This window comes from Enhydra lutris, unplaced genomic scaffold, assembly GCF_002288905.1.
Source record: "Enhydra lutris kenyoni isolate GAN:26980312 unplaced genomic scaffold, ASM228890v2 scaffoldscaffold77, whole genome shotgun sequence".
Classification (NCBI taxonomy): Eukaryota; Metazoa; Chordata; class Mammalia; order Carnivora; family Mustelidae; genus Enhydra; species Enhydra lutris.
This window is the reverse complement of record NW_019154161.1, coordinates 3,182,688-3,193,073: the sequence shown is the minus strand read 5'-3', so window position 1 is coordinate 3,193,073 and position 10,386 is coordinate 3,182,688.

Genomic DNA, 10,386 nt, shown 5'->3' with positions numbered 1-10,386 from the left:
TGTTGGTGGGAATGCAAGCTGGTACAGCCACTCTGGAAAACAGTATGGAGGTTCCTCAAAAGGTTGAAAATAGAGCTACCCTATGACCCAGCAATTGCACTACTGGGTATTTACCCTAAAGATACAAATGTAGTGATTTGGGGCACATGGGCCCCAGTGTTTATAGCAGCAATGTCCACAATAGCCAAACTGTGGAAAGAACCTAGATGTCCCATCAACAGATGAATGGATAAAGAAGATGTGGTATACACACACACACACACACACACACACACACACACACACACAATGGAATATTATGCAGCCATCAAAAATGAAATCTTGCCATTTGCAATGACATGGATGGAACTAGAGGATATTACACTAAGTGAAACAAGTCAATCAGAGAAAGGCAATTATCATATGATCTTGCTGATATGAGGAATTTGAGAAACACGGCAGAGGTCCATAGGGAAAGGGAGGAAAAAATGAAATGGGATGAAACCAGAGAGGGAGACAAATCATAAGAGACTCTTAATCTCAGGAAACAAACTGAGGGTTGCTGGAGTGGAGGTTGCTGGTGGGAGGGATGGGGTGGTTGGGTGATGGACATTAGGGAGGATATGTGCTATGGTGAGCGCTGTGAATTGTGTAAGATTGATGAATCACAGACCTATACCCCTGAAACAAATAATACATTAAATGTTAATTAAAAAAATAAAGAACTATACTACTTTTAGGAAAAGACTACAGACATGCTTATATATAAATATAGACATAAAGCTATGATATATGTATGTCCATAGTATATGATGTGATATATATATGTAGATACTACTTAAAATGAAATCTTTTAAATTAATTAATTAATTAATTTATTTTTTAAGATTTTATTTATTTATTTGACAGACAGAGATCACAAGGAGGCAGAGAGAGAGGAGGAAGCAGGCTTCCCGCCGAGCAGAGAGCCCTATGCAGGGCTTGATGCCAGGACCCTGGGATCATGACCCGAGGTGAAGGCAGAGGCTTTAACCCACTGAGCCACCCAGGCGCCCCCTTAAAATGAAATCTTAAGAATAATAATTTTTCTTAACTTTTTTTTTTTTAAGATTTTATTTATTTATTTGACAGAGATCACAAGTAGGCAGAGAGGCAGGCAGAGAGAGAGGAGGAAGCAGGCCCCCCGCTGAGCAGAGAGCCCGGTGCGGGGCTCGATCCCAGGATCTTGGGATCATGACCTGAGCTGAAGGCAGAGGCTTTAACCCACTGAGCCACCCAGGCGCCCCTAATTTTTCTTAACTTTGAAACAATCACAAACGTATAGAAATTCTGGAAGTACAGTACAAACAAGAGTTATTTTCCAGAAATTTCTGAGTGTAAGGTACTAACTAAAAAAGTATAGAATCGGTCACCCCTCATGACCCCCAAGCAGCTCTTTCTGCCCTCGGGTCCTGTTCCCGTGCTTTAATAAAAACATCTCTTTTTTGCACCAAAAAGTCTCAAGAATTCTTTTCCTTTCTTTTTAACTTTAATTTACTAGCTTTTTTTTCCTTTCAATTTTTATTTAAGTAATATCCGCACGCAATGTGGGGCTGGAACTCACGACCCCAAAATCAAGAGTCCCAAGCTCTACCTACTGAGCCCGTCAGGTGCCCCTGGAGAATTCTTTCTTGACCGTTCCCTCCTTGCCCCGCAAGACATCATCTGTTTTCCTTAATAGACTTCTTCGATCAGGGTGTCTGGCTGGCTCAGTCCGGGGAGCGGGCGACTCTCGATCTCAGGGTTGTAGGTTTGAGCCCCACACTGGGTGCAGACATCACTTAAAAAAAAAGCAAAATCTTAGGGGCACCTGGGTGGCTCAGTGGGTTAAACCTCTGCCTTCGGCTCAGGTCATGATCTCAGGGTCCTGAGATTGAGCCCCGCATCGGGCTCTCTGCTCCGTGGGGAGCCTGCTTCTTCCTCTCTCTCTGCCTGCCTGTGATCTCTGTCTCTCTGTCAAATAAATAAATAAATAAAATAAAATAAAATAAAATAAAATAAAATAAAAAGCAAAACCTTAAAAAAAGAAATAGACTTCTTTGATCAATTCCCTTGTCTGTTACACCTCCCCTCCTGTGCCCCCCCAAACCCTTGCCACCTACCTTGGGCTTCTGCTTCCATACCAGCAGGCCACCCCGGCTCCGAGCAAAAACCCTTTGGGCGCTCCCCACTATGCTGAGCCCTCCCCAACCCACTAAGGTCAAGACAGCCCATTCTGGGCCATTGTTCCTTCATAAACTGACCTTGTCTGCTCCACCCAAGGGCCTTAGAACTATTTGTTCAAAAAGAAACAAAAGAAGAAAGAAGACTTTTGATTCCATTCCCCATGTTTAAATGCATCAGTTTTCTTTCTTTTTTTTTTTTTTTTAAAGATTTTATTTATTTATTTGACAGACAGAGATCACAAGTAGGCAGAGAAACAGGCAGAGAGAAAGAGGAGGAAGCAGGCTCCCCGCTGAGCAGAGAACCCAGGACCCTGAGATCATGGCTGAAAGGGTCCGTAGACAAAAGGACGAGACTGATACAAAGCGTAAGTTAAGCAGGGCTTTATTTCGCGCCAAGCATCGAGAATCAAACTGACCGGCCAGGGTCGTCTCTTGCAAAGAGGGGACCCCTCCCAGCCACACAGACTAACTTTTATAGAGCAGAGGCCACGTGGTCGGGCCTGGCCACACACAGGTGACCAATTGAATTACAATTCACCCTATAGTAGTTATTTGAACTAGCCTATCACTCTGGTCAGAACTGGCGCCCAAAAGGCAGGGCCCACAATTTTGGGTGGTTAGGGGGGTGCTTTCCTGATTGGATGTCTCCACCTGGCTTGGCTCATCCTTGGCGGGTAGGGAATTAATACGTGCCTTTTCCTTGATTGGACGTTTCCACGGGGCCGGACAAGTCCTTGTATCTGTGCTCCGTTATCGCGGGCTATTTGACCGTATTTTACCAGTTCTGTTTTTAAGCGCTTTCCTCTTGGGGGGAAGGGGCAGGTTCAATCTAAGTTTACTGCATAAACAACAAAATGGCTCGCTCTGGCTAAGTAGGCCCTTACAATGACCTGAGCCGCAGGCAGAGGCTTTAACCCACTGAGCCACCCCTAAATGCATCAGTTTTCTCTTATGGCTTCATAATTCAGGATTATGAGTCACAATGTAAAGGCTTTCTTCATACTCAGGTTAGAAAGGAACTTTCCAACATTCGCTTCCCTTTCTTTCATGGTTGCGTGTTTAACATTGAACTCTTTGAGTCATTTGGAGTCTATTCAGTGAATTGTTTTTTCCATTCCTTCCTTCTATTGGGTTGATAGGGTTTTCTTTGTTCCTTTTTAAAAATATATATATTTTATTTACTTATTTGAGAGAGAGACAACAGAGGTAGCCAGAGAGAGCACGAGCAGGGAGGAGAGGGAGAAGCAGGAGCAGGGAGCCTGACACGGGGCTCGAGCCCATGACCCTGAGACCATAACCTGAGCCAACATCAAGCGTCCAATGCTTAACTGCCTGAGCCACCCAGGAGCCCCGGTCCCTGTAGTAGGTAAAACAATGTTACCCACCGAGGCAGATAAATCCTGAAATATCCACGGATGAAACAACTGAGTTTTATTTCTCATTCTGGTAAAGTGAGTGCGCAGGGTGGCCAGGGATCGTCCTGGGGACCGAACCCCCACTCCGAGATCACGAGTCTCAGGCTGGACCGACTGAGCCAGCCAGGCGCCCTTCAGGGCTGTGAATTAATACAACCAGCGCAGAGCGGCCGGTCTGATCAGTATGTTTCATCAGCTTTTTTCATAAAAGCTCCAAACTGGAGCTTACCCTGTGATCCTGGGATTTATAGTAAGAAATATACACGTTGGTCTTCATTCCTTCCTAAGCGTTTAGAGTTTCCTAAGTGCTTTAGGGTGATCAAGGTCTCTCGATAGTCCTTTTTTGTTTTTTAAGGATCTTATTTATTGGGGCGCCTGAGTGATTCAGTGGGTTGAAGCCTCTGCCTTCGGCTCAGGTCATGATCCCAGGGTCCTGGGATCGAGCCCCACATCGGGCTCTCTGCTCAGTGGGAAGCCTGCTTCCTCCTCTCTCTCTGCCTGCCTCTCTGCCTTCTTGTGATCTCAGTCTGTCAAATAAATAAATAAAATCTTTAAAAAAAAAAAGGATCTTATTTATTTATTTGCCAGAGAGAGAGAGAAAGAGAGCACAAGCATGGGGAGCAGCAGCAGAGAGAGAGAAGCAGGGTCCCCACTGAGCAAGGAGCCCGATGCAGGACTCGATCCCAATACCCTGGAATCATGACCTGAACTAAATGCAGACACTTAAGCAACCAAGCCTCCTGGTGTTCCTAACAAACCCCTTTCAACCACATTTGAGTTTAAACGCTGACTTTGGAAAGTACCTAAGTGTGGGGGCTGGTTGTCTAACCAATCCTGTGGCTAGAGGGTTAAAAGTTTCAGTCCCACCCCCCACCCCCACCCCCAGACCACAGGGAAGGGGAGAGCAATTGGAGGTTGAGTTCATCATCAATGGCCAGTGATTTAATCAGTCATGCCTGTGTACTGAAGTGGTCGTAAAACCCAACAGGGTGGGATTCAGGGAGCTCCCAGGTGGATGAACTGCTGGAAATTTGGGGACAGTGGCACTGCCGGAGAGAACGTGGCAGCTGCGTGCCCCTTCCCCAGGCCGATCCTGGGTTATATCCTTTTATAATAAACCAGTCATCTAGTAAGGGACGTTTCTCTGGGTTCTGTTAACCACTCTAGCAAGTCAGTCCAACCCAAGGTAGGGGTTGTGGGAAGCCCTGATTTGTAGCTCCGGGGTCAGAAACTGTAATTGGAACTGGGATCTGAAGTAGGGGCGCTACCAGCAGGCTTGCAGGACCCAACCCTTACCCTGTAGGACAGCGTTAAGGGAAAGAAGTCCTGTTTTCTTTCTTTCTCCTCTCATACCTGGCTGGTAGGGGTGTGATCTCATGCATCCCGTCTGCCCCGTTGGTCTGACCGTCAAAATGCACCAGAATCCCATGACTCTTTGCTTCTGCCACAGTAACCTCCTTGGTCTTGCAACCTCCCCCCCCACCCCGCCCCCGCCCACGGGGACTGCTCTGAGTCCTCCCAACTGAAAGCTTCCCGCATCCATCCTCTCCTCCCTCAGTCTGTTCTCCAGACGGCCGCCAAAGGGCGCCCGTTCCCACCTAAGGAAGGTCAAGTTCCTTTCCTGCTGGGAACCTTTTCGTAGCTCCAGGCTCATTCCTAGAAAAGCCTGAGGGCCAACGGGCTTAGAAGTAGCTGGCCCCTTCTCTGTCTGCCCTCACAACGCCACTGTCTACCCTTGGCTTGCTGACTCTGTGCGGGCCACACCTGCCTTACAGTTCCTGGAACACTAAGGGCACTTTCTAGTCTCAGTGCGCGTGTACTGCTGTTTTCTCTGCACACAATGCTCTTCCCCCGGCACCCACGTGGCTCACTCCTCACCTGCTTCAGCGGGTTGCTCCAGTTCCACCTGCCACGGGCAATTAAATGACATTAGGGAATCGGTGTGGTTTTTTTTTTTTAAAGATTTTATTTATTTATTTGACAGACAGAGATCACAAGCAGGCAGAGAGGCAGGCAGAGAGAGAGGAGGAAGCAGGCTCCCTGCCGAGCAGAGAGCCCGATGCGGGGCTCGATCCCAGGACCCCGAGATCACAACCTGAGCTGAAGGCAGAGTCTTAACCCACTGAGCCACCCAGGCGCCCTAGATACAATCTTTTTTTTTTTTTAAGATTTTATTTATTTTTTATTTATTTGGCAGACAGAGATCATAAGTAGGCAGAGAGGCAGACAGAGAGAGAGAGAGGAGGAAGCAGGCTCCCTGCTAAGCAGAGAGCCTGATGTGGGGCTCGATCCCAAGACCCTGGGATCATGACCTGAGCTGAAGGCTGAGGCTTTAACCGACTGAGCCACCCAGGCACCCCAGATACAATCTTTTAAAAAATAAAAAATTTGGGTTGCCTGGGTGGCTCAGTCGGTTAAACGTCTGTCTTGGGCTCCAGTGGTGAACCCAGAGTCCTGGGATTGAGCCCTACTTCCGGCTCCCTGCTCAGCGGGGAGCCTGCTTCCCCCTCTACCCGCTGCCTCCTCCCCACTGATCATGCTCTGTCTCCCCCTCTCTTTCAAATAAATGCATAAAATCTTAACAACAACAACAACAACAACAAAGTGGATTGGTTGTGGCAAGGGCCCCTTCCTTTAGGGGACAGCAGGGGGCCTCAGGAGGGCTGATGAGGGGATTTGCAAATGGTTTAAGATGCCATTCCTGAAAGGGGCTGAACCCTTACCTAGACTGGGTATCAGTCTCTGGTGACGTGGGGCTGGCCTTTGCACTAGTTAACTTCCTGATGGACCTCATGTCTGTTTTCAAACAGTTTCGTGTTTGGTTTTTAACAGTCTAGGGACAGCTCTCTCCAGCTACCAGCCCTAGCATGACCCGGTAGCCATAGGGCAGTGTGCGAGAGACATCAAGGCCGCCAGACCCCAGCTTCCTCCCGGCAGTGACGCCTGGGCCGAGCCTTGTGGCCACTGGGACGCTGCCAGCCTCCTTTTCGGCTTTGAGGGTGGGACCCATTCCGGTCACTGAGGTGTGGGAGGTACGTCTTGGGAATCTCGGTGTTGAATTGCCCCCAGAAAGGCAAGGGCATTGCCAAGAAACTGACCAACGTCCCTGGATGGTTGAGCTGCTGATTTAACAGAGCCGGGACCTATGTTCTTGCCTCCTTCTCTTTACCGTTATTCTGTACGACTCTTCAGGCCATGAAAGATCAGAAAAGATGCAAAAGGGGTGCGTGGGTGGGTGGGTGGGGCCTCAGTGTGTGAAGCACCGGACTCCTGATCTCCGCTCGGTCCCGATCTCAGGGTTGTGGGATCGATCCCCGTGTCGGGTGCCAGCCTCAAGGAGACGTCTGCTCAGAAATTCTCTCTCTCCTTCTCTGCTCCCCCACCGCTCTCACGTGCTCTCTCTCCAAAATAAATAAATCTTTTTTAAAAAGAAAGGAAGAAAGAAAAGACGTAGGACCTTCCCCACCTAGGAAGAGGGTAAGCAGCCAGGTGGAGAACGGAAATGTGGGATCTCAGATTGGATCTAGATCACCAGTTGGTTGTAACGGGATATAACCCGGGAACGCGCAGACGATGAGACGCAGAGGACCAGGCCTAGGGAAGGGCGAAGAGCTTCCAAGGCCTCCCCAGGTCCCCGTCCCCCCAAAAGTCCTGTAAGAAAGAAGCCGCAACAGGAGCAGATCTGTTGCTTATTTTAACATTTAACCAAGTCTCGCATGAGCTTGTGCTAAGTACCAAGCATCGCTCATGGACTTTTTGGTCCTGAGACCTCTTGACCTTCCTCAAAAGCCATGAGGACCACCCCCCCACCCCCGCCTCAACCAAGGGGCCTTAATGTGGGTCACATCTACCCATATTTACAGAATTAGAAATCGCAACGATTAGCCAAATAGGTATTCATTAATTCATTTTAAAAATAACAATCCTTGGGGCGCCTGGGTGGCTCAGTGGGTTAAACCGCTGCCTTCGGCTCAGGTCACGATCCCAGGTCCTGGGTTCGAGCCCCACATCGGGCTTTCTGCTCAGCAGGGAGCCTGCTTCCTCCTCTCTCTCTGCCTGCCTCTCTGCCTACTTGTGATTTCTCTCTGTCAAATAAATAAATAAAATCTTTAAAAAAAAATAACAATCCTTAACTAATGATAAGTTATGTTTACTTCGCAGGGACTCCGTCTCTATTGGAGGGCTTCTGGTTTTGTTAACCTCATAATAATGGCTATTTATGCTGTCCTTTCCCTTCAGATGCAAATCTATGATAAAAATCTAGCCTACGGGGGCACCTGGGTGGCTCAGTGGGTTGGGGCCTCTGCCTTCGGCTCAGGTCATGATCCCAGGGTCCTGGGATCGAGCCCCGCATCGGGCTCTCTGCTCGGTGGGGAGCCTGCTTCCTCCTCTCTCTCTCTCTGCCTGCCTCTCTGCCTACTTGTGATCTCTGTCTGTCAAATAAATAAATAAAATATTTTTAAAAAATGAAAATAAAATCTGGCCTACCCTTTCGGGGCCCAGTTACTGCCCAGGAATTCAACTGGCTACCAGAGTCAGAGATTTTCCTTGGGTATAATTAGCTCTGGCCATTGGGACAGGTAGCAAAGAAGCAAAGAATCTTTGACTGCAGGTCACAAAGCAAAACAAAACAAAAACCCTACAAAATATGAAAAAACCCAAAAGCAAACCACAACCTGACAAAAGTGGCTTAAACCAGTTTTTTTTTTTTTAATTTATTTGACAGAGAGAGATCACAGGTAGGCAGAGAGGCAGGCAGAGAAAGAGGAAGGGAAGCAGGCTCCCCACGGAGCAGAGAGCCCGAAGCGGGTATCGATCCCAGGACCATGGGATCATGACCTGAACCGAAGGCAGAGGCTTCAACCCACTGAGCCACCCAGGCACCCTTAAACCAGTTTTGTTTAATTTTTACTTCTTTTTTTTTTTTTAAAGCAAAACAATCTAGAAATCAGGTGGGTTTTTTTAAAAGGTTTATTTATTTATTTGTCAGAGAGAGAGTGGGTGAGAGCACGAACAGGGGGAGCAGAGGGCAGAGGGAGAAGCAGGTTCCCCGCTGATCAAGGAGCCTGGGATCTTGACCTGAGCCGAAGGCAGACCCTTAACCAACTGAGCCACCCAGGCATCCCTAGAAATCAGGCATAATGGTTGGAGAACCTGACATCTCTGTGTTTGGCATTCAGTGTGTGGCCAGTGTCACTTTTGGGTGTGAAATGGCTGCGGCCACTCCAAGCATCACAATTCCAGATAATCGCAGCCAAAGGGAGGGAAGAAAAGAAAACGTTGTCTTCTTTCAGAATTTCTTTTATGGAGGGAAGAAAGCTTTCCCAGAGGCAACCACACAAATATCCCCATAGCGTGCATGACCTTCTCTTGAAAAATCACTGACAAAAGGAGATGAGAGGGGATGACAATGGTGATCCACTAATTGGAATTTTGTCCCAGAGCTGATAACTAACTGTTGGACAGACTGTGCCTGTCCTAGTCCCATGTGGGTCACAAAGGGAGTCAGAGGGGGGTCAGAGATAGCGACCAGCCCAAGGTCACACACCAAGCAGATAAAGGAGGCACATTTATCTCTACACCTGCAATCGAATGGATATGCCCGTGATGTGGGATGCAAAGGCAAAAGAAACATTCAATTTCCTTACCACTTATAGCCCATTGACAAGTCCTCGAAACAGGAAGAGTGACATTCCTCTAGGAACTCAGCTGCCTCCATGTTAATACTTTGCTAAGGGCAAAAGGCCATCTTACGTTAACATTATTCATCCTGACCCCCCAGGATCCTGTCAATCTATTTTAACATACAAAAATTTCTTTGGAAACTTCCCTTATCTCTACCTGCCCCTCCCCCAAGATGTATGTTGACTGTCATCCCCCAGGCATAGGGCCCACTGATATACATCCAGGGTCTCATGACTGAGGTTTTATTAGACAGTAATAAATGACCTTCTCTTAACAATAGTTAGCCCCCTCAGGGTCTTGGAAACCTTGCTTCCAAAATTTCTTAGAGACTTACATTATCCCCAACCCCCTCCCAACTTGGAAGTATATAACAGGCCACTCCTCATGACCCCAGTACAGCTTTCTGCCCACAGATCCTATCCCCGTGCTGAAATAAAATCAGCTTTTTGCACCAAAGACATTTTCAGAATTCTTCTTTGGTCATCGGCTCTGAACCCCAACATTTTCCTACATTAGCCCGGTCCTAAGTTCTGGCTCTTTCTAAAGCTACACATGACCATTATTAAAGTATGTGCGTGGGGGGCGCCTGGGTGGCTCCGTTGGTTAGAGCCTCTGCCTTTGGCTCAGGTCATGGTCCCAGGGTTCTGGGATTGAGCCCTACATGGGGCTCTCTGCTCCGCGGGGAGCCTGCTTCCTCCTCTCTCTCTCTCTCTCTGCCTACTTGTGATCTCTGTCAAATAAATAAATAAAATCTTTTAAAAAGAAATAAAAAGTGTATGTGTGAAAGAGCCAAGGTTGGGACACAAGGCATGCCACAGGGAGGGAGCGGGGACTAGGTTTTACAGCTTTCTGATGTTCACCCTCAGCCACGGGTAAAGCATCCTGCCCCACTCCTCACCCACCAGGGCCCACTATCTGCAGTATTGGCCGTGGGTGCTGGGACATCCTGGGAAAAGAGTGAGCAGAGGCAGCTTTGGGTGGACAAGGACCCTTTGGGGGCCTGACTGGCTGCAGAGAGCCGGCTAGGTAGGGCAAGGGTCCGGGCAGGAGAAGACAAGAACTGGGTTGAAGCAGGGCTGAGAGGACACAGAGGAGGAGACAGG